The 25,195-nt window shown below is 39.1% G+C and overlaps 1 non-coding gene across 1 annotated transcript; it reads right to left on the reverse strand.

Annotated features, from left to right (window-relative positions):
• Window positions 1–218: 218 nt before the first annotated feature.
• TRNAV-UAC (transfer RNA valine (anticodon UAC)) lies at window positions 219–293 on the reverse strand. Its single transcript has one exon. It is a non-coding gene; the product is annotated as a tRNA-Val (tRNA).
• Window positions 294–25,195: the final 24,902 nt, after the last annotated feature.

Genomic DNA, 25,195 nt, shown 5'->3' on the forward strand with positions numbered 1-25,195 from the left:
TACCTCAGGAAATATAATCTTCGGGATGTGCATGCAAACACATATTCCATTCTGAAAGTCTTCCTCTACCTATCAGCCCGCCTCATAATGGAACTTTCCACTCCATTCGTAAACTTTCTGGAGTTTGTTTGTTTGAGTTGGTGTTTTGAGTCCACTTTATGCACAGTAAGGCTAATCGGGACTGGACCTACAGTTTAAAGTGGGATCCGAACCACTTGTGCCTCCACCGGGTATCGAACCCGGGACCCCTTGATTGTAAGGCAATGACGCTACCACTGCGCCATGGGGGAAGCCCACTTTCTGGAGTGGTAAGCATGCATGGGAAGGAATATTGAATGTTTCTGCAGGTCTTAGGCCTTCAGAGAGCATGAAACCAGTGCTCTTCACTGCTGCAAGTGTGCAGTGTAGCCTCCATATTTCAAACGACAACATGGTGCACTGAAGCTCACCTGATCAACGGTACAGCCTCACGAACGTTCTTTATTAACGGTTGAAACCTTACGCAAATTTCGGCAGCATACAGTCTGTCTTACAATTTTTGTCCGATTTTCAAGGCTTCGCGTTGTATACGATAAAACAGACATTTGAAGATAGAATTGCGCTACTTTTTAATCGCACCGTAGTTTTTCAACGCTACAATTTTCCAAGCACTCGATCGCCTAAGGAGCGTTGTTGTTCCTACACTTTAAAAAAAAGGAAAAAACGAACGACAAGTGTTTATATATGGAGCTCTGGAAAGTAGATAACGGTTCAAGGAATCTCCGTTGTGAAACGAGCATAAGAACTCTTTACGAGGCACTCCAAAGTTATTAGCCATAAGAGGGTTCTTTCTCTCTTTTTCGCATTTCTAGACACAAGCGTCGAGCTCGATAGTCTGTTTATGCAAGACGTTCCGCTACAGCCATATTCCTCGCCCTCTGCAGTGTAATCTGGAAACCATAAAGATGGGAAACAAAGACGGGATATAAGCAGTTTGCAACGTATCTTTACTTCAATATGCTCAGAAATGGAGGCGTTATGAAGGATCCCGCGAATTACAGCTGGATACGGCATCGTTAAAGATGGTGCAATCAATATAAACGGCGGTCACAAATTAACTTTAGACGTCTACGTATCGATTAATGTTCCATCTTGTTCACAAGTCATGTTCTGTTTAGTGCCTGATGCTGTCACTAGATGTCACCAGAGCATCTAATATTTTTCACTTAAAGAAATCTTATTAGAGCCTAAGGTTATGAATCAGGAGACCAAACATTAATTAAAATTTAATAAAATTTAATAACATTAAAGTAATGTAATAAAAATTTCTACAAAGTCAAACAAGTTACACAAAAGTAAAATGGAATCGTAGAATCAAAATTCGAAACAAAATAGATTGGAACGTCATACCAAGGCAAGTTTATTAAGCTCTTGTCTTCACTCATTCTCATCGAACAAATCGGTAGGTGCCTGGGCTTGCCCCGAGTTGATACTTTCCAGGATATGGGGTCTGTTCGAAAGTTTTTTTAAGCGAGACAAACTTTCATTCATCAATCTTTCGGAATTAATGCATTGTTAATGTACTTAATTAAATATTTCAAAATTTATTATTGATTATTCATTAACCAAAATAATCTAATAAACAAACGGCATTGATGTGCATAACAATCGTCTCACGCTGCAAAACACTAAATACCTGATTAAGGAAATCGATAATGACACCATGATTACACTTCAACCCGAAAAATGGAAATAACCGATAACTTTGAAGGTCTCACTGCAGAACATGGGCTGCTTGTTTCCTCTAAATAGACGAACAAAATTTATATCCCCTGAAAGTACGTATCTTCCATTTTCCGGTGTTCCTTTTACGATTACTATTATATTATTGCGCGTAAAAAATGTTTTTCCTGCTACTAAAAGCAATTCATTTCTCCATTTGTTCGCGTTCATATTGTTTACGCGCTCAAGTGTTGTGCGATAAGTGAGACCCTTCGTTTCGTGGTATTCGAGTTGATTTGTCCCTCCGGATTCCACTCACAGACGTACAGTTTCTTTCATTATTTCAGACAAGGAATGCTTACAAGGTTAGGTTAGGCCTGTTAGGTTGGGTTGCAATAGCATAAATACAATGAAAAATGTTTTTCCTGCTACTAAAAGCAATGTATTTCTCCATTCGTTCCGTGTCCATATTGTTTACGCACAGTTTCTTTCATTATTTCTTCGAGGAATTCCTACAAGGTTAGGTTAGGCCTGTTAGGTTAGGTTTCATTAGCATAAATACAATGACAAATTATTACTTACGCTAAGTGAACTAAACCTAGCTACCTAACAACATAGGCATTTTTTGCTTTCACTAGATTTGTGCAGGAATATGCCTTTTCCTTCGTTGCTACGATTTCAATACCGCCCAACCTGGACACGTTTTTCTGTTTTTTTAAAGAAAAAATGTTTCCGCACCTTAAAACTTACTTTTCCCGATTACTAACTACAAAACGTTACCAAAAAATTATGAACCGCGTTCCTCCTAAGCAGCCCATATTCTGCAGTCTTACCACTTTGAAAAAAAAAAACACAAGAAAACAACAGTTAAAACAACAATAAGCACTAACACCTTTTAAAAATAAATCTTTGACACTTCTTTTACGAAATTAATTTCCAAAACGTGAATATTCCTAATTTAAATTCATCACTGAATATTTTTTTTTTTTTTACAACATGATTGTATTCTCGGAAACACTATCAAGTTGGCACCTTCTCTTAAAGGGAGCACTCGGGTGTTCGTGTATTCTTGTTCCGGATCAACACCTTAGCCAAAGTGTAAGAAAACACGGTTTATCTCATGTCAGTTGGATCTAGTAGCATAGAATATGCTAATGTCAATGTATGTATGTATGAATGCAATGCGTACATACTCTCCAGTTACATGAGGCTTGACTTCAAATTCCTGCATGAAAGCAAGGAAGAAACTTAGGGTTTCCAGATATTTCAGAAAAAAATACGGGACACATATTTTTCAAGGCTACGATGCGCAATTCCTTCTTCTAACGGAACATGTTATACCTTGTTTTAAAGCTTGACTACTGCTTATATCTTCTATGAAAAAATAAGGTAATGAAACTTATATTTATAGAGCTTTTCACACTAAGTAACGTTAATTTTCAATTTTTTAATGCAATTATCTAGTATTATCACTCATTGTCATTTCATTGATTCATAAGTTAATCACTCACAGAGAATGGGTCAAACAAAAATTACATAACATAGTACATTAAATGGAAACATTTCTAGACAAACCACATTGGAATAAATTTAGTAGAGGCAGTCAAAAGAAAATAGTACATGGTGAAAAAGTATTATAAGTCTGAATCTCTGCTGGAATATTTTTCTCTGCGGAATGGATTTCACTCAAGAGTTGTTTGTGTTGAAGCAGCCTATTGTGAATTGACACACAATCTTTGCTAAAAAATGACTTCATAATAAGCATGTACTTCACAGTCAGCTTGCTTTTCTCATCAGTCCACACTCAGTGAGTTCATTTGAGAGAACAACTGTTCAACACTTAAATAAGTACCAGGAATGCACAAAACAAAGACTATTACGATTTCCTATCGTTGAAATATGGGACAAAAACCTGTCCCAAGGACTCTTGTCGGGACAGCGGGACGCCTTAATGAAAAACGGGACGTTCCCGTATTTTACGGGACGTCTAGGAACCTTGAAGAAACTGCCATCGAGAAGTAAAGTGCTCCCCTGTGCTTTGCACCACGCCATGAAGGCGTATAAGGGGTGTGGATTAGGGACCCACACTTTCTTGATCACAGAAGGTGGGGGTGATGTGATCAGCACCACGCCCCTGACCGCCTTTACCCCCCAGAGTTTCCTCCAGGTACCCACTTTATACGACACTGGGTGGGCGTCGGAGCCGCTTGAACAGGTGGAAAAAATCCCGGTTCTCCCCCACCAAGGATCGAACCCGGGTCTCTCGCACGGTAGTCAGACAAGGACTAGGGAAAAATATAGGGATCCACTATTATCCTATAGGTAATTTCGTTGTTGCGAGACTATGAGGATTCTTATCGCCAATAAAGTTCAGTTCTAACTAAAATATCACACGTTTCTGTTGATTAGAGTTCATTCTCTTGCGTTGCTTGTTAGGCAGTGGCTTATTTACTATTTCATTTTGGAAAGATAAGGTTATATTTTCCATGGAAAATTTTCCAGTCTGCAAAGTTCACTAGTAGACTACATTGCAATTGTGCCGTTGCGCATTCTTTGGTTAGTAACTTTCAAAATAAGTATGTTAAGCCAACAATTGATGATAACCATATTTATAGGTTGGTCTAGTGAGTAAGGTGTCGTGCTGCCACGCGGGAAACCTGGGTTCGCTTCTCTGGTTGGGCGCTCTAAGATTGGGAACCAACCCAGCCTGTACTTATGGTTAACCAGTGGGAGGGGGATAGGCCAGAGCGTGATGCTGATCACATCACAATTGCCAAGACCGAGAATGTGTGGAACCATACCTCCACAACCCCCCCCCCCCTTCCTCGTACACCTTCATCTCACAGCGCAATGGGATAGCTTTAATTTTTACCTTTTGAATTTTGTTTTATTAGGTTAGAGGACATTTCAGGGGAGGGGGTTCAGGCTCCATATCTCCCTTTAATATCACACAGTGATTCTGGTATGAGTAGGGCTACGTTAAAATACGACCTTGTATTACAAAAATCGCTCTTACTTCGGATCGCATGCAAACAGATGTAATGCAATCATTCATATACATGCTTGTGTCGTTCGAAAACAACCAAAAAAGCTTTTGAAACTGTCGTTCATGAATGCAAATTTTTATGAGGAAAAAGCGTTAAAAATTCAATAGAGGATGGTTGTATATATGTGTGAGGTCATGCCTGCACATTCCCCTATGTGCCTGGACACCACGGTGCGATGCACTTTTTTTCTACCGAAACAACGAATCAACGAATTGCACTATTGTTGCTGTGGTTTTGCTTTGTGTTCCGTTCGCTGGAGAAGTTTTCTTGGTTTTTTTGCCGCAGTGAGAGTACCTTTAGCTTGTAATCAAGGGATCCCGGTGAAGGCCATAGTGGTTCGGATCCCACTTTAAGCTGTAGGTCCAGTCCCGATTAGCCTTACTGTGTCTGTATCTTTAGCAGAATTGTTGTTATGCAGCTGTTTCTATACGCAACATAAGTTCTCAATTCTTACTGACTCATGAAGGTTTATAGTAGTATATCCCATGCAATTTTTATGAACGCCCTGTTTATGTTGATATATTGACTGTAATTCCATCCATCCTCTCCCATGAACAGTTGTGACTTTTTGGCTATTTTTCCACCATGCCATCCTGTTAAACGAGGCAGAGAGATCGTTCATTAATTCTCTCGGCACAATTCTCGGAAATGTAATTAATCTCGGGCTTAATGAGGAACTCAGGCGATTGTGAGCGCCATTAATTTTGCTGGCTTTAATCCAAATCTGGGACGTTACTGCCTGAATAAGAATCTGAGGCTCCATCGAAGTATTTTTACATTAATACTCCAACAACTTTGCCCGATGGAAATTTGTAAGCCAGGTCATATTTGCCTTGTTGTTAATTTCTGTAATAGTTATTCGCATTGTACAATCGCGAGCATAATTAGGTTGAAGTTTATTTATAAAGCTACAAGGAAAGCCTCCTCAATGGTGTGGTGGAAAATTTGTCGTCTTGTAATAATGTGATCCGGGGTTCTAGCCCCGGTGAAAGCACATTGCTCATTAGTTCAGTCCTCAGTATAAACTGTAGGTCCAGTCCCGAAGAGCTTATATGAGCACAGAGTAGGCTTACCACAAACTCTGAAATAAGAATCAGAATTTACCGCCATTCCTGTCAGTCAGGAAACCCGAATTATATAACAAACTGGCACATTGCATACCGTGTAAATGTAATGACATAATACATTTGATATCACAGGATGTTCTATTATGTTTGTCATCTTTCACGCTATACCGAGTAATTCAAAAGTCTCTTGACAGTTTCCTTAAATCGCTTGCTGCACCCCCCCCCCCCATTTCGCCAGAATCGCTCGATACTACCTCGCTGATACCTACCCCCGATAGGTGGATCAGTCGTGGCTCACCAAGACTTTGGGCGGTTCGCTCTCCAGACCTCACTCCCTTAGACCATTTTTTTTTTGTCTGGGGTTTCATTATGTCTAGGATGTACCAAGTAAAGATGAACATCATAAAGCAACTGACACAGCGAATAGCTGTAACAACAGGGGAGATCACGCCAGCTATATTGGATCATGTGCTCCGGTCTACGTAAGAGAGCTTGGTGCTATGCTAGACTTACAGGGCCACAACATTGATATGTATTGAGTTTATCTTCTATTCTAGAGTACTTTTCAGCAGTAATGTCAATAAAGTGATTTTTGATTAAAATTTCAGGAGACTTTTGAATCACCCTGTATATCTTCTGCTATTACATATTGTGTGAATCTTTCAAGGCTTAGGAGAATTTGAACTCTCCCCGTTACTTGAACATTGTTTTTTCACAAGGTAAGTAATCTCAAATGCAAACGAAATGTCAACTCTCGTCATTCGTTTGTCATTTATAGTCATAGATGTCCAAGAATAGTAGTTTTAATCGACTATTTACAAAGGCAAGGTTTCTCCCACAAACCCATTCAATAATATAAAACACGTTAAACTTTGTAAATATTGACACAGTCGCCTTGCATGCAAAATATCGTAATCACGCAATATGCGGTGTTTTCCCAGCTACCCACGCATGTGAATGTAAAATACATGTATGGAGTAAAAAGCATACTAGCAGATGAAAGCTTAGTAACCAGCAGTTATTTTTGGTGGAGTAGCTTTGACGTTATTTCGAAGCTAGAAAAAATTGAAACGTGGATTGTTAATAATAGTCACACACACAAACATACATACTATATACATACACGAACTTTAGGTAAGGCATCCCCTAATTATTCAGCAAAAATGTTTCATTTTTAACCCGACGATATTCACGTTGGTAAAATTATTATGAAACAACAGGGAGTGAAGAAGGTTACATGATTCTGAACAGTGCAATCTGTATCCATTCCCTGATGATATTGTTAGAATAATTATAGAGAGTACTTCGGTGGCAGGCCATGTAGCACGCATAGGAGAGAAAATAAAATTTTACAATGTTCTTGGTAGGAAACTTGATGGTAAAGAACCTGTTGGAAGGAAATTGGCAAGGTTGGTCTACCTAGGTAGAGTGGATTGACCTTGCTTATGATAGACAGCTGAAAAACCTATGTTGCTGCGGTAATAAACTCTCGGGTTTAGGAATTCCAGAGAGCTAGTTACTTTTAAAATTAGGTATTATCTGAAAATGTTGAATTAAAAATGTAATAAATACATTTAAAAACATGTGAGAATGTCGTTTTTAACATATAAGTACCCTTTGCTGAAGATAAAATTTGTTTCGTGACTTGAAATTCTAAACTCTCTCCCGGTTGAAGCTGAAAACGCGTAACAGTGTATACGTAACAACACGTAGGTGCGGAGTCGGTATATAGCCGTAGAGGAAACTTGGAGATGACGTCACTCGTGCTGTGCGGTTTATTCCGGCATGTAATAGAAACCGTACGACACAAAGATGCAAACCGTATATCGACCTCTCCTTTCCCCTGAGGAAGGAACGTTCTCTGTAAAAAACCGGATGTCGAAACGAGTTTGAATCTCTAGCGGAAACGAGTCGAAACAGGCCACACGTAAAAGCGGCTGAACGGGGAGAAGGGTAGGCATTCGAAACGAAAGACGCTATGGTGTATAGAAAGTGACGTGTAAATTGCTGTTACGAACACGAGGCTCACACATCGACCTACGAGTATGAGGTCGGGTTGGGAAGCAGGTCGAGTGGTCGACTCGCGATCTCGCCACGGATCGATAGCTGGTCTGATCTCGTAGGTGTTCCTTTTCGAGTTTCATCCAATTGTTGTCGTGAATAGACAAAAGTAACGGAAATATAACCCAGAAAGAAGAAAAGTACATATCAAAGTGTGCAGTCGAGATAATGTAATGAATTGTACTGTTATGTCCACGGATTTTGTAAGAAGAGGAACGAAGACATTCTTATTCTCACTTTATTTAATTTTCGAAAAGGGTCGTCATGTCCTCATTACCCTCCGTCACTTTTCCAGTGTGTGAACCATTTAAAACAGACCTGGGCAACTCATCCTATTTGTGAGAGAGCGCTCTCATATGCACACGTGAAACTAAGAGCGAACAAAGCTACGGAAACATGTGAGAGTTTGAGTTTTAAGTTCACTTTATTCCCAGATAGACTAACTGGAACAGGACCTACAGTTTAAAGTGGGATCCGAACCACTAGGTGCCTCAATTGAAAGAGTATTGGAGAGAAGGAAGAGTGATGCAGGTGCGTTGTGTAGGCGGGCAGATCCCAATGTAACCGAGTCCCCTTGCCAACCTCCACAAGTGCAAACGTGTTGCCCAGAAACAGAGGTGGATGCGGAGGTAGGACCACACACATTCTCGATCTCGGCGATTGTGGAGGCGAGACGTTCAGCCCTCCTTCCAGATACCCACTAACTAGAAGCTGGGTAAGCATCAGAGTCGCTTCAGAGCCAAAAGGAACAGTTGCATAAAAGTTATCAGTTTAGGTTCGAAATACATTCATGGACATATTTTACTGTAGTGGGTGGCGTAAATCAAATCTAAGGTGACAGGACAATGAATAAGAAGAGTGTTCCTCTAAATATATTGTACGATGAAAATCGACTAAATCAGATATTCATGAGTAGTAATGGCAGCATTTTATTCCTACACGTCAGCAAAAATTTGATGCGGCTGGTGTTATGTTACATCCGGTGTAGCGGGCCACGAGCGGTTTTATTGTTGAGTCAGCAGAACGTGTGTGATCACCTTGAAGACATCGGAAGCGGTGGGGGGAGGGGGTCAATGGATTTGTCACGTTGTTTGTTGATGTATGCTAACCTAACACGTGCGTATGTTTGTGTGTGTGTGGAGGAAATGCGCGCGCAACCATTGCCTATGATTCAAAGACATGAAGAAATGATTTAAAGATGGCGCCGAAGGTGCTTTACCCCGAAAGTTTAGCGGCTAAGGTTATTGCTCTGTAAAACAAGAGGCATCGAGGGTTCGATTCCTGGTAGAGTCAATATTGATTGGTTGATAGATTGAGTTAGTTTTTTTAAGTCCGTTTTATGCACGGCAAAACTAATCAGGATTGGAGCTACAGTTGAAAAGTGGTGATTCGGACCACTATGTGCCTCCACCGAGTATCGAACCTGGGACCCCTTGATTACAAGGCGACGATGTCAATATTGAATGGTCTCGATTAGCCTGTGTGTAAATAAAGGCAACAAAATGGTTGAGTTCGAAAATCGAGTTGGGTTAGTGGTTAATGTTGTCATCTGGCAATGAAGAGGTCGCGGGTTCGATTCTCTAGGTAGTTAAATTAGGCCAATTGTTTAGTCCCGCCATTATAGGTCCTCGATTAGTCCATCTGTGCATAAATAGTGTTTGAATAAAATCAATATGGCGGCCTTGGGTTAGTGGTTAATGTTGTCGCCTGGTAATGAAGAGGTCGCGGGTTCGATTTTCTAGGTAGTTAAATGAGGCCAATTATTTTGTCCCGCCATTATAGGTCCCGATTAGTCCATCTGTGCTTAAATAGTATTTGAATAAAATCAATATGGCGGCCGCGTTTTGTGTTTAGCGGCGGCGGCGCGGCGCGGCGCGGCGCGGGGCGGGGCGGCGGAGCGGCGCGGGGCGGGGCGGGGCGGCGGAGCGGCGCGGCGCGGCGCGGGAGGTGTTTTTTTTATTCCGCGAGATGTTTTAACCAAGTGGTTGAGGGTTCGATTCCCAATGTTGGTGAAAATTGGATATTCAATTGTATTTGTTTAAAAGTTCCGATTAGCTTTTTGTGCACAAAGAGAAAATGAACTAATTGGAAATAGGATGTTTATGCTGTAATGAAAAGGTCCCGGGTTCGATTCACAATGTCAAATTGGCTGATAATGATGTTGTTTTTAAAATAAAATAAAAAAGAAGTGTGTTGAGTCCCTATTAGTATTTATGCAGGAACAGATATTAAAAAATCAAAACAAAATAGCTGTGACTGGTGTTTAGTATTCGAAAGGTTCCAGGTTCGAGTTCCTAGTTATAATTTTTTTTTTTAGTTTACAGAATTAGTCCCCATTTATTGCGTTTTGGCGAACACGTCCTCCCCCTTTGTGGCATTTGGACATGTTGGAGATATACATAGAAAGTGTTGTCAAAGTGGCTAATAATGATTTTCTGTTTAAATAAAAAAGAAGTGTGTTATCAGTCCCGATTAGCACGAACAGATATTCAAAAAGCAAAACAAAATAGCTGATATTGTTGTTTAGTATTCAAAAGGTTTTGGGTTCCAATGCTGGCAAATTTGCAGAATAACATTGATTTGTTTAAAAAGTGAGTTACTATTCCCGATTATTTTTGATACACAAATAGAAAATGGGGTGATTTTGGAGTTTTGCAACCAAGGGGTTAATGTTGGCGTTTTTTTAACGCAGTCCCGATTAAACGTAATGCATAAAGCTGTTTCAACGAATATCGAACCTGGAACCTTTTGATTACAATGCAAAGACTTTACCACTAATGTATGCTATGTTTTAAAACCAAAAATAAATAATAGTATCGAATTTTTTTTTAAAAAAATGCGTTACCAGTCTCGATTAGCCATTATGCACAAACAGATGTGTTTTGAAACCAAAGGGGGGTCGAGGGTTCGATTACAACTGGGTATGTGTGTTGAGAAAACTAAAGGTCAACAGGCATGGAAAGTTTTTATTCGCCATCTCAAAATAAGTTTTTGGGCTTGGTACAGGTAGCTTTTTGTAGAAAGCCCCACAACGACATCAACGTGGCTACCATCTGTGGGGGCCTCTTTTTTTTTTAAGTTGGAGAGGGGCATAAAGCCGTTTGTACCATACAACGTTGCACCGAAGAACCAACTTGTCAACTAGTCACTCACACCATCATTAAAGTGCACAACATAATATCAGATTTGCACTGATAATAAGCAAAAAAATTATAGCGGCTGCATAATTATATTTCAATGACAGCAAATGGTTTCAAATGAATGGTTTTCACTTTTATTTTTTACTAAGTAACAGATTTGGTAATGAAAAGCTTTAACATTTGCATATAATATGAGATTTGTTTTGGTATCCAGTTTGTATGTTGACCAAATCACAGATATACTATTACTAAGGATAGCATTAACTTAATCTAATAAAAATATATTCCACTGCATTACAAAATTAACTCATTCTGTTTTCTGTTGTTTGAATCGATATGGTAAAGTCTCGAAATTTGATGCACATCTTTTTCTTTTGGTATATACCACCTGAAAAACCCTTATTTCCGGCTTACTAACAACGGAATGTGTTTTTGTGCGTACAATTTTGTTCGAGTTGAGTAAAGTTAAAGAGGAGGTGTTGTTGAGAATAGCATTGGTGAGTGATTCGAAATTGATTGTGCTGCTGTTTTTATGGTTTAGACATATGCCTTTCACCTTGCAAACAGTAGTAACATTAGTATTGTCTGGATTTACTACCTCAAATGCATAACTTTTCGGCCCACTGGATGAAAATGCTCTGATATAAGCATTTTTCCCATAGAGTTCTAGTTCATTTGTTAGAAATGGCAGCACTTTATTCCTACGCGTCAGCAAAAATTCGACGCGACTGGTGTTATGTTACATCCGGTGTAGCGGGCCACGAGCGATTTTATTGTTGAGTCAGCAGAACGTGTCTGATCACCTTGAAGACATCGGAAGCGGTGGGAGGAGGGGGGTCAATGGATTTGTCACGTTGTTTCTTGATGTATGCTAACCTAACACGTGTGTGTGTGTGTGTCTTTGGAGGAAATGCGCGCGCAACCATTGCGTATGATTCAAAGACATGAAGAAATGATTTAAAGATGGCGCCGAAGGTGCTTTACCCCGAAAGTTTAGCGGCTAAGGTTATTGCTCTGTAAAACAAGAGGCGTCGAGGGTTCGATTCCTGGTAGAGTCAATATTGATTGATTGATAGATTGAGTTCGTTTTTTAAGTCCACTTTATGCACGGCAAGACTAATCAGGAGTGGACCTACAGTTGAAAAGTGGTGATTCGGACCACTATGTGCCTCCACCGAGTATCGAACCTGGGACCCTTTGATTACAAGGCGACGATGTCAATATTGAATGGTCTCGATTAGCCTGTGTGTAAATAAAGGCAACAAAATGGTTGAGTTCGAAAATCGAGTTGGGTTAGTGGTTAATGTTGTCACCTGGCAATGAAGAGGTCGTGGGTTCGATTCTCTAGGTAGTTAAATTAGGCCATTTGTTTAGTCCCGCCATTATAGGTCCTCGATTAGTCCATCTGTGCATAAATAGTGTTTGAATAAAATCAATATGGCGGCCTTGGGTTAGTGGTTAATGTTGTCGCCTGGTAATGAAGAGGTCGCGGGTTCGATTCTCTAGGTAGTTAAATGAGGCCAATTGTTTTGTCCCGCCATTATAGGTCCCGATTAGTCCATCTGTGCATAAATAGTATTTGAATAAAATCAAAATGGCGGCCGCGTTTTGTGTTTAGCGGCGGCGGCGGCGGCGACCGGGGGCGCGGCGCGGCGCGGGGCGGAGCGGGGCTGCGCGGCGCGGGCGCGGGCGGGAGTTTTTTATTCCGCGAGATGTTTCAACCAAGTGGTTGAGGGTTCGATTCCCAATGTTGGTGAAAATTGGATATTCAATTGTATTTGTTTAAAAGTTCCGATTAGCTTTTTGTGCACAAAGAGAAAATGAACTAATTGGAAATAGGATGTTTATGCTGTAATGAAAGGTCCCCGGGGTTCGATTCACAATGTCAAATTGGCTGATAATGATGTTGTTTTTAAAATAAAAAAAGAAGTGTGTTGAGTCCCCATTAGTATTTAGGCAGGAACAGATATTAAAAATCAAAACAAAATGCCTTTTGATTACAACGCAAAGACTTTACCGCTAATGTATAAAGATAAATTAGAATCTGTTGTTTTGCCGTGTGGGGCCCCAGTACCGATTAGCTTAAATGCATAAAGAGTAGGTAAAATAAGCAAGATGGCCGTCACTATTGTTTTGTGATCAAAGAGGAGTCACAGGTTCGTTTCAATCAAAGGAGGCAAGATTCTATGTTTCAATTCCATGTAAAAGTCTAAAGTTATGTTTCGATTAACCTCAATGCATAAAGAGGAATTAAACAAAAACAAGCAAAATGGCGACAGATGTGATAAAAGAAAAATTGAATTAGTTTTTTATAGTGACAAGAAAAAATAGCGAATCATTGTTAGAAATAGAATGAAAATAAAGATACTTACCTTTGCGTGTCCAGCGCTGTGCAGAAAAGCTCTCATGCTTTATCTCCGACAAGTCCACAATACACATTTTTTTTATCGTATAGTTAATTATTAATGTTGTTATTAACACAGATTCTTACCAGTGTGAAGAAAAGCTCTCATGCTTTATCTCCGACAAATCCACAATACACACTTTTTCATTATATAGTTAATTATTAATGTTGTTATTAACACCGAGTTTTACCAGTGTGAAGAAAAGCTCTCATGCTTTATCTTCGACAAGTCCACAATACACACTTTTTCATTATATAGTTAATTATTAATGTTGTTATTAACGATTGTTACCAGTAAAAATATAAACCATGAGGATTTTTAAAGGGCTGATAAGTGAAAAAAAAGCCAAGACATATATTTTATCCCTGTTTATTACCAATATTTACAAAATTCAAAAGAGCCGCACACACACACACACACACACATACATATGTAAAATGTTTATATTGTGTCACCAGTTTATCAGCATGTTATTTAACAAGTTTTTATTCTTCAAGTTTGTTCACTCACCCACATAAGGAATTGTGTCACTATCATATCCATTTTCTGCTGCAACCACTGAATTAAAATGTTTCACTATTTTTTCCACAAGCATGTTCTCGCAAAAAACAAACACTTCTTTGGAAAGTCTTTTACCGTCGATGTTTTGTATAGACAAAGGCTCAGGTTTTGTACATCCATGTAGATGGGAAAGCACAAACTTCTCCTTATTACATGCATGGACAGGGGAAATATCTGTGCAACCGAAACATTGTTCGCGAAGGTCGAGAATGCAAGATTCCACTCAGTTTCCAAAATATGATTTCAGATACGGCGACATTGTTTCACACATAACTTTCGCATGCTCGATGCACACAAATATCTTCATAAAGTTCCGCCACGAACTTTCTGCGATGAACACTATCTCCAGGGAACCGTAAGCTGGTTTCTTCCTTATAATGATCTGACGGCGATTGTACAGTGTGGTTATCAGCAATTCATGTTGCTCACTTAGTGGGTAGGAAACACGAGGCTGCTCACCTGGAATAGCGATGTAATTGTCGATTACTGGAAACAATTCCTGAAGAGCGTGCCACTCCTGCAACTGTAGTTCAACACCGGCCTTCTGTGTAGCCTGACCACAGGTTGGAAATCCAGATGAGAGGAAAGTCCGATTGAGATAACTTTTGTTTTCGAAGCATTCAAATAGTAGACGTGATCAAATAATATCGACTGGCGTATAAAACTAGTTACTTGTTTTTGTTCTTCAGGTAAATGCTGATCGCTCTCTTTCTGAAGAACCCCCTTGAAATTAGTGTACGGTTGAAATCTTTTTTTCAGCGGCATCGAAATAGAGGATTCCATGACTAAGAACTGCGAGATACTGCATGTCGCAGCGTGCAGGTATACATTTGAAGAAATGCGTGGGTGTGTTTTTGAGACGCATGCGCGCGTAGCAAACCAAGCATGTGCTGGACAAAAAAGGTGGAGGGGGCGGGGCATTACAAAGATCAATGGTGAGAGAAAAATCAGCAGAATATCATAAACGTCATATTGAGGAAATATTGGATAACAAATATTAATTAATTTAATTAAAGCATCAACCGCATTGTCGATCTGAAATTAGGTTTATAGACAGGGGGCAAAATGGAAAATATCGACGATGTTCTAGTGTTGGATTGTTTCTGTATTTCCATCGGTATAATCCTCCACCACATTTGAAGCATACTGTTTTATCCTCTTTTTGAATGTAAAATAATCCTGCTTCGGACAGAGCTTCTACAAACGGGAATTCTTTTGATTGCCAGTTTCTGAAAGAGGACAATCTAGCATTGAAAGATCCCATCTCTGGATATTGCGTCATTGTTCTGTAAAGACACAAAACAAGATAAATATTATAAGTAAGCTGTTGTAAACTGTAACGCTACAAAATTATTAATATACTATTAGGACTATATGTAACTTGTATAAAATTTCAAACAGTATTTACTGTCAATATTTTCTAGTATACGTACCGAGTATTATAAATTTAATTTACGAGTCAGCAAATAAGTTGTTATAATATTGTCGTTTTTTATCGGTACTGGGAATAAAATTTGAAATTTATGCATGGGTTTACCAGAGGCTCTATGGAATAAATACAGAAAACAGTAATGCCCACAGTACACAGACCCGTAACTTTGTATCTGATGAGTGTTGTACGTATAGAATTTAGAGTTATTTTCCAAAAATCGCAAATGGTTATGCACATGTGGAGGTTTTCCGTAACTATCAAAAAATTCCCCCCGGGAGTTACTGTCTATGTAAATTGCTACCCAGTGCTTCCCGGGGCTATCTTTGGGATCTGTATTTACAATCAACGCTGCTGGTAGTTCCACATGTACAGGTAATTCATTAGCTGCGAAAACCCCAACATGATGATTGTCAAAGGCTCTATTTGATATTAACCCGTGAAGCAAATTTAAAGTCGACAGCATTGCTGGACACTAAATAGTAATATTGTGCAACTCACCTTTTTATACTTCAAAGTAGACGGTACACGTCACAGTAGATTCCAGAACCAATTTGATCTGGGCCACCAAGCTGTTTATCGTTGTTGAAACAATGGAGAGCTATCTAACACAACGCTGATGCTCGGAATATGTAGGCGGGGTTTACAAACGCGCATGCGTACAATGCTATCAGGCATTTGTTGTGCTGTTGTAAAATGAATTTTGTACTATAACAAAATTGTCTGTATGTGTGTGTGTGTATATATATATATACAGACACACACGCATATTTATTTATTGATGAAGTGTGTATATATATATATATATATATATATATATATATATATATAATACAATACAATATAATATATATATATGTAATTTGAAGATACATCGTATCAGTAAAATCTAACAACTAGAAAAATATTCATAACATTCGACTTTTATATTATATGTAATTTAAAACATTCTTCACAGTTTGAGAAATGGAGTGCTTGTGGAAACACCCGTTCTCTGCAATATTGGCTGGTCCATCAGGATGTGGAAAGACATATTTTGTGAAGCATTTTCTCCAGTGTTTACCCCAAATGGTAAATGTAAAATTCAACAATATTTTGGTGTGCTACGGGGAATGGCAATCTGCATACAATGATTTCCCTGGTTTTGTACAATTTCGGGAAGGAATGCCTAATATTGACCAATTTGTGCCAAATTCTGGACCTCATCTTATTATTATCGATGATCAGATGAGGGAATGCGATCAAAGAGTCACAGATTTATTTACAAAAGGGTGTCATCATCGTGATATTAGTCTTTTCTTTATCACTCAAAATCTATTCCAGCAGGGAAAAGGGAATAGGGATATATCTTTAAATAGTCATTATATTGTATGCTTCAAAAATCCAAGAGACAGAGCCCAAATTAATTATTTATCTAGACAAGTATACCCGGAGAATCCAAATTTTATAAAAGATGCATATTACAATGCCACCGCTGAACCCCATGGATATTTGCTGTTTGATCTGAAGTAGAACACTCCGGAAGAAGTACGTTTTCGGTCGCGGATATTTCCCGACGATGATATCAATTATGTATATATTCCTACAAAAAAAGCAAGCATAATCACTAGTCGTTTATTCTGTCATCATGGCTCCAAGAGTGAAACACGCTAAAGTGCTCCAAGTTTTGTCGGATGCTAAACCAGCTCTTCGCACAGCGATATTACAAGCTGCTGATTCTTCCTTAGTTAATTCAATCTGTGAGTGTTGTTACAATGTTCTAAAAGGGAATGTTCCTCTTTCAACACCTCAGAAAACAAGATTGAGCCGGTACAAGAAGGTGATACGTAATCTCTCTGCCAAAGGACACTCTACAAAGCAGAAGAAACAGATACTAGTGCAACACGGAGGATTTCTACCTGCGTTATTAGCCCCTTTAATAGGAGGTGTGTTATCAAGTTTATTTAAGTGAAAAAAAAATCTGAACATGGAGCATGCCAAAAAAATGGTTATAATACCTCAAGAATTTATGGATAACATGAGACATCCTGTTATGTCTGCACCGTCTACATCCTTATCGCAATTGGATCAGGATATGCAAGTAATTTTGAATCTCAAAGGTCTTTCGGATGATGAAAAATGGAATCGTTACAGTATTGTGCTCCAAAAATTTCTGTCTATTACTCGAAAACAAAGAGAACCTGTGTCGCTACCGATTACAGAATCTACTGAGAAGTTGACTGATATGAAAGAAGAAATTCTAGCTGCTACACCTAGCATGTATCGTAGAAAAGCCGAACTGTTGTATGAACGTCTTTTACATAATAGTAATATTGATTGGGATAAATATGGGGCAGTTTTTATTAACAATAATAAAATTGAAGGCTCAAATATTGTCGATCTAGTATCGGATATAATTCGACCACGAAAAACAAGCAATCCTGTTGGGTGGCAACTATTCAATAGAGCTCTGGCGTTATCTAATATTCCTCAAGAATATATTGGAAACCCCCGGAGACAGGAGTTTATTCAACAGATTGTTTTTGGCAACCCCGGACGCCATGTTCCGCTGTCCGGAGCTAACCAAGAAGAGGCACAAGAATTAACAGAAGCAGAAGAAGAAGAAGAAGAAAAGGAACCAATTTCTTTTGTATCATCATTTCCAGGGCACAAACGTAAACGTACTGTTCCAGTTTGGTCAAGATACAAACCATGAGCGAAAAAATATTAGAGAATATCTGGTACAATCCATCTCATCCAGCATCCTATTCTACAGCTTCAACACTATGGAAAGCTGTAAAAAAATCCATACCATTGTCAACAATCAAACATTGGTTGACAAAGCAAACTGCATACACTTTGCATAGACCTGTAAAGCGTCGATTTCCGAGAAACTTTTATTTTGTGCATAATATCGATGACCAATGGCAGGCTGACTTGAATGACATGCAGAGTTTGCGGAATCACAACAAAGGGTACAGATATATACTCACAGTTATCGATATTTTTAGCAGGCATGCTTGGGCTGTCCCTGTAAAAAATAAAACTGGTGTATGTATAAAAAAGGCTTTCCAGCAAATTTTCAAACAAAGCAAAAGAAAACCTTTGAAATTACAAACTGACAAAGGCCGTGAGTTTACCAACAGTATTGTGCAGGAATATCTCAAGAAACAAAATGTAATTTATTTTACAACAAAGAATCCTGATATTAAAGCTAGTATTGTTGAAAGATTCAACAGAACTTTAAAGGAACGCATGTGGAAGTATTTTACTAGGCAAAGAACCAGCTGTTATGTTAATGTACTCCCAAAGCTTTTGAAAGCTTATAATCATAAAATTCACTCGAGTATTAAAATGGCACCAGCAGATGTTACTCCTGAGAAGGTTTTGAAAGTATGGCACAATATGTATGACAAAAAACTCAAATCTGATTCATCTCCACTATTGTCATTGAAGATGCCATTCAAAATAGGAGATACAGTGAGAATAACAAAAACCAAAAAACGCTTTGACAAAGGTTACATGGAAAATTGGACAAGAGAAATATTTGTGGTGGAACGTATTTTGAAAAGAAATCCTCAAGTGTATGAATTAAAAGATCTACAAGGACATAAAATCGATGGAACATTTTATACGGAAGAGTTGCAATTGGTCCGCTTACCGGATATGCATGAAATTGATAAAATCCTTGCGACCAAAGGTAAAGGAGCCAGTAAAAAGTTGTTAGTTCATTGGAAAGGTTACTCCAGATTATTTGACAGTTGGATTAGCGCATCGTTTTTGGAGTCAAAAAAAGAGAGAGAGAGGCATAAATTTTTGTAGGTATTCTCATCAGTGGTACAAATAACCTTCATAACACATCATGAGAAAAGCAAACGCTTTCTACCTTACTTTGCCTAGTAACAGTTCCATGAAATATTTCCCAAGTAATACTCTAACTAATTACACCACAAAGCTTCAGAATCGTGTGGAGTTGGACACCAACAAATGGGAGATGGCATTGGTAGAAGTGCATTATCCTTATTCAATACTAAACATTACAAGATTTAACAACTATATTCAATATAAATCTATGGATGATATCAAATGGAACGAACTTCGAATATCCGAAGGCTATTACGCATCTATAAACAGCATTGTTGCAGAAATCAATAAATATTCTGAAACATTAAATTTTAGTCTCCGAAATCATCCTGCGTACAAACATGTGACTGTTGATATATCTACCAAGCAGAGAAACATAAATGAACGATTGTCACCTCAACTGGCACGGATATTAGGTTTTAAACCGACCGATGATCTATCAGAAGTAAAAATTGGACGCTCGCCTCCAAATGTTGTGAGAGAAATTCCTTCCCAGATGTATATTTACACAGATATTGCGGAATCACATATGGTGGGAGATGCTGTCGCCCCTCTATTACGTATTATAAACATTAATCCTATGGAACATACTTTTGGAAGTGATGGTGTGCAAATTTTCGATTCACCACATTACATCCCAGTGCAGAAACATAATTTCGAACAAATAGAAATTGACTTAAGGGATAGCACTGGTGCACACATCCCATTCTCCTTCGGACTAGTGTGTTTGAAACTTCATTTTAGACGTTGTGGTGAAAAGCTCTGATTATGAATGACCCATATTTTCAATACTACCATCAACAAGCTGGATCTGGTGTGGGTAACATATATTACGGTGCTGCCTATCAAAAAGGACATGGCATTGGAAGTTTTCTTGGAGGACTTTTTCGGTCAGCTTTGCCTCTTATCAAAAAAGGAGCGAAAGCTGTAGGGAAAGAAATGTTAAAAACAGGGGTAAATGTGTTAGGTGATGTTGTAGACAAAACACCCCTAAAACAGTCACTACAATCCAGAATTTCGGATGCCAGATCAAATCTTAAAAGAAAAGCTGAAACAAAGCTAAAGGAAATGATTGGTTCAGGTTATCAGGGGCATAAACATTTCAAAAGAAATCACTCTGCTTCGGGACAGCGAACTGGAAGGATCGCTCAGAGAAAGAAGAGATCCAGTGCCAATACAAACACCAAGAAAACAACCAAACGCAACCGTAAGAAAATTCAAATAACATCAGATATTTTTGATTAGATATGGCGCTAATTAGGGAGAAATCATGTGAGTGTTTTAAAAGTGAATTGGATATTTTCTCGGTAAAACCTACTCAGACAAGCATCTTAGAACACCACACCATCGGATACAAACCTGTTAGTTCTCTGGCAGATAATGCCCCCACCGAGTTTGTAATACCTGGACATGGTGATGATTATATGGATTTAGCACACACAATGTTGAATATAGATGCCAGAATTGTAAAAGCGAATGGTCAGTTATTGCTACCCACAGATAAAACAATTGGACCTGTCAATGATTTTCTCAACGCAATGTTCAGCGAAGTACAAATCTACTTAAATAACAAACTCATCTCGTTTCCATCTCACATGCACCCATACAGGTCTTATTTTGAAAAAGCACTGAACTATGACATATCTGCAAAATCGTCTCATCTCCAAAGTGCATTGTGGTACAAAGATACAGCAGGCGCTTTTGATAACGTTTCGGAAGACAACAAAGGCTTTACAAAACGTAACCAACTAACAAAACAGAGTAAAACATTTGATATGCTTGGTTACTTGCATTCTGATATTTTCAATCAAGAGAAATTTTTGATCAATGGAGTGGAAATGCGAATAAAACTGATTCCTTCGAAAAACACTTTCTGCTTGATGGGATTAGATGACAGTGAAGGCAAAGTGGAAATTCTGGATGCTACACTATATGTGAGAAAAGTATCGGTCAGTTCATCCATCAAACTTAGTCACAATCGCATATTGCAAAAACATACAGCAAAATACCCTCTAACAAGAGTACAACTTAAAGCTGTAACTATTCCAAAAGATATTGTTTCAAAAACAATTGACAATGTGATACTTGGACGTCTTCCGAAACGATTAGTTGTGGGGTTTGTTACCAACGATGCATTCAACGGCACTCTGTCTACAAACCCATTCAATTTTCAACATTTCAATTACAACTTCTTTACTTTATATGTTGATGGAGTCCAAATTCCCGGCAAACCACTTCAACCAGACTTCGAAAACAACAAGTACATAACAGCATATCACACATTATTCTCTGGAACAGGGATACACTATATGGATGAAGGAAACAATATATCGCGTGAGGAATACCCCCAGGGATACGCATTACTTGTTTTCGATATAACACCAGACGCAGCTGCAAGTGCCATATCCCACTGCAGCCTTCAACTGCGCCCCGCGCCGCGCCCCGGTCGCCGCCGCCGCCGCCGCTAAACACAAAACGCGGCCGCCATATTGATTTTATTCAAATACTATTTATGCACAGATGGACTAATCGGGACCTATAATGGCGGGACAAAACAATTGGCCTCATTTAACTACCTAGAGAATCGAACCCGCGACCTCTTCATTACCAGGCGACAACATTAACCACTACCCCAAAGCCGCCATATTGATTTTATTCAAACACTATTTATGCACAGATGGACTAATCGGAACCTATAATGGCGGGGCTAAACAATTGGCCTAATTTAACTACCTAGAGAATCGAACCCGCGACCTCTTCATTGCCAGGTGACAACATTAACCACTAACCCAACTCGATTTTCGAACTCAACCATTTTGTTGCCTTTATTTACACACAGGCTAATCGAGACCATTCAATATTGACATCGTCACCTTGTAATCAAGGGGTCCCAGGTTCGATACTCGGTGGAGGCACATAGTGGTCCGAATCACCACTTTTCAACTGTAGGTCCACTCCTGATTAGTTTTGCCGTGCATAAAGTGGACTTAAAAAACTAACTCAATCTATCAATCAATCAATATTGACTCTACCAGGAATCGAACCCTCGACGCCTCTTGTTTTACAGAGCAATAACCTTAGCCGCTAAACTTTCGGGGTACAACACCTTCGGCGCCATCTTTAAATCATTTCTTCATGTCTTTGAATCATACGCAATGGTTGCGCGCGCATTTCCTCCAAAGACACACACACACACACACGTGTTAGGTTAGCATACATCAAGAAACAACGTGACAAATCCATTGACCCCCTCCCCCCACCGCTTCCGATGTCTTCAAGGTGATCAGACACGTTCTGCTGACTCAACAATAAAACCACTCGTGGCCCGCTACGACCGGATGTAACATAACACCAGCCGCATCAAATTTTTGCTGACGCGTAGGAATATAATGCTGCCATTACTACTTCATGTTTTTACGAGGGACATATTAAAAGTAGGTAAGGAGCACAAATGTTTAAACAATCAGAATCCATCAATACACGCAAACAAAATAAATCATCGCAAAATACAGACTTTACTGAACGCGTCGAGGTAGTGTGACGTCATTAGCTTTGACCGCGTGAGCGCAAGCAGTTGTTTCAAAATGGCCGATAGTGATGTTTCGTTTCGACAACGTGCAGTGATTGAATTCCTTGTTAAAGAGGGAATTTCTGCTGCTGAAATTCACAATAGACTTCAGCGTGCGTATGGAGATGTATGCATTGGTGCAAGCAGTGTTAGAAGATGGGTGAAACATTTTAAAGATGGAAACACGAGCATCAAAGATCAGCCTCGGAGTGGTCGCCTACGAATTGCTAGCAAAGTTACGGGCACCCTCTTCTGGGATGCAGAGGGTTACATACTGGTTGCATTTCTTGAACCTGAGGAAACCATAAATGCTCGCCGTTATATCCAAACACTTCACAAGCTCCGTCGTGCATTGCGGGATTCACGTCATCAAGACGATAATGCACGCCCGTACTCTGCTCAGTTCTCCAGGGAGGAAATTGGGGAAATATACTGGGAACTTCTGCCTCACTCTCCCTACAGTCCCGACATTGCACCCTCCGACTATTGTTCGTTCGGGTTTGTGAAGGAACAGTCACGAGGCCAACACTACCAGACGACGGAGGACATACAGAACCCAGTGTGCCAGTGTCTGGGAAGAGATGGAACGGAGTTCTACCGTAAGGGTATTTTCAATCTTCCAGAAAGGTGGGGGTAATGCGTGCAAAGAAATGGAGACTTTGTTCAAAAGTAAAGTATGTAAATTGTGGTGTATGTATGTTGTACGAGTAGGTATGTATATAGTATGTTTTCTTTAATAAAACCAAAACTTTGTTCATAACAAATTTTTGCTCATTACTTTCAGTATAGCCCTCGTACATAACAAAACAATATATTTTTAGGAAATATCCTTGCTTGACTCATCTATTTTGATTCTAGCATTTTTATACATATATGGATTGTTTTTTAATCTTTATTCATCCATTTCCCTAGCAATACGAAGGAGGTGCCTCTAAGGCCCACTGATTATTTTTTTGCGTATTACATGTATATCCATCAATGTAAAAATTCATAATAATTAGTAATAGTAATTTTTCTTTGCAATATTTAGAATGACATTCATTTTTCCCAAAAATGTTCATTAAAAAGTTACTTTACTTCGTTGATATTGTTTATGGGCCTCAAAGGCCCACCCCTTGGTAATTCTAAGGAAAGATTTCGCAATGATGTTTTAAAGGTATTTCAATACATGAGAGGATATATTCAATTGCTAAACTATAGTAACAATTCGAAATAATGAATGTATGGGTAGTTGAAATAGAAAGAGAAAGAGAACTTTGCTAGAATTTTGCACAGTTTAAGCATTGTTCCAAGTATCAACATTGTAATTGAAGAAAAGTAATAAATGTTACAGTGATTTACTATAATTACTTAAATATCATTATGTAATTTATCTTTCATGTATAATCCATAACAAAACATGAAAGTAGTGTCTAATTAGTTAACTTATGTGTACAAATGACAGAAAACACACATCAGTCCAGTTAAATTGAACTTTCATTCATGGGCCTCTGAGGGCCCCTTCTGGTAATCCGTGTAGCAAAAAATACCTTGGCATTGCTAGGGTTAATTTCAAGATAACTAAAGTTATTTTTTCAATTCACAGAATCGAAAGCCTTTCTTAGATTAACAACGCAGCATATCCTAATATAATTACCCTCACCTTTCTTTCTCTCACTCTTACTTCGCACATAAAATTCAATATTTTACGGTTTCCCATACTTTGCAAGAGGGCACGCGAAGGCTTTTACAGCTAAATTTTTCTCCAACAACCTGATATCGAACTTGCAAGCTTGGGAAAGACCCCAGGGGAGATTGGTTGCTCTTATGGAACGCATTTTCCTCTGGCCGCCTTTGGTGTTAAGGAACATCCTTTTCTTCCCTTCTGGGTCTGGAGAGATCAAGAGAAGAGAACTTCCGTGGAGACAGGGTGGAATTTATGTCAACCCGATTCTCCGGGAAGCTTAAATGGAACACTTCGCGTCTGCATCTACTGGTTGACCTGAAAGCGTACCTCACTCAACCTCACGGTCCTATAGTACCAGAAAGTCCGTGATAGTTTTGCATAATACGGCTGGTTCAATAACAAAATTATCACAATTCAATAAGTTTTCGCGACAACGAAGATGGGGGAAAGCTTTTCTTGGCATAGGCCCTTCGAGTTATTTGTGGTACTTGGACATGGGCGCAAGGGCAGAGGGTTCAACTCTTGGTTCAATTAGGGTTCCTAATGACCGGCAGCTTGTTAGGGAGCGGGGGAGGGGGGGGGGGGCTGGACCAGATAATGTTGAATATATGTTGTATGTATGCACAACATAATTGTCATTTACATCACACATTGTGTGGGAACTTTATTTGAAAACTGCGGACTGAACAGATAGGCACCCAAGCACT

This window comes from Lepisma saccharinum, chromosome 1, assembly GCF_977018435.1.
Source record: "Lepisma saccharinum chromosome 1, izLepSacc3.1, whole genome shotgun sequence".
Classification (NCBI taxonomy): domain Eukaryota; kingdom Metazoa; phylum Arthropoda; class Insecta; order Zygentoma; family Lepismatidae; genus Lepisma; species Lepisma saccharinum.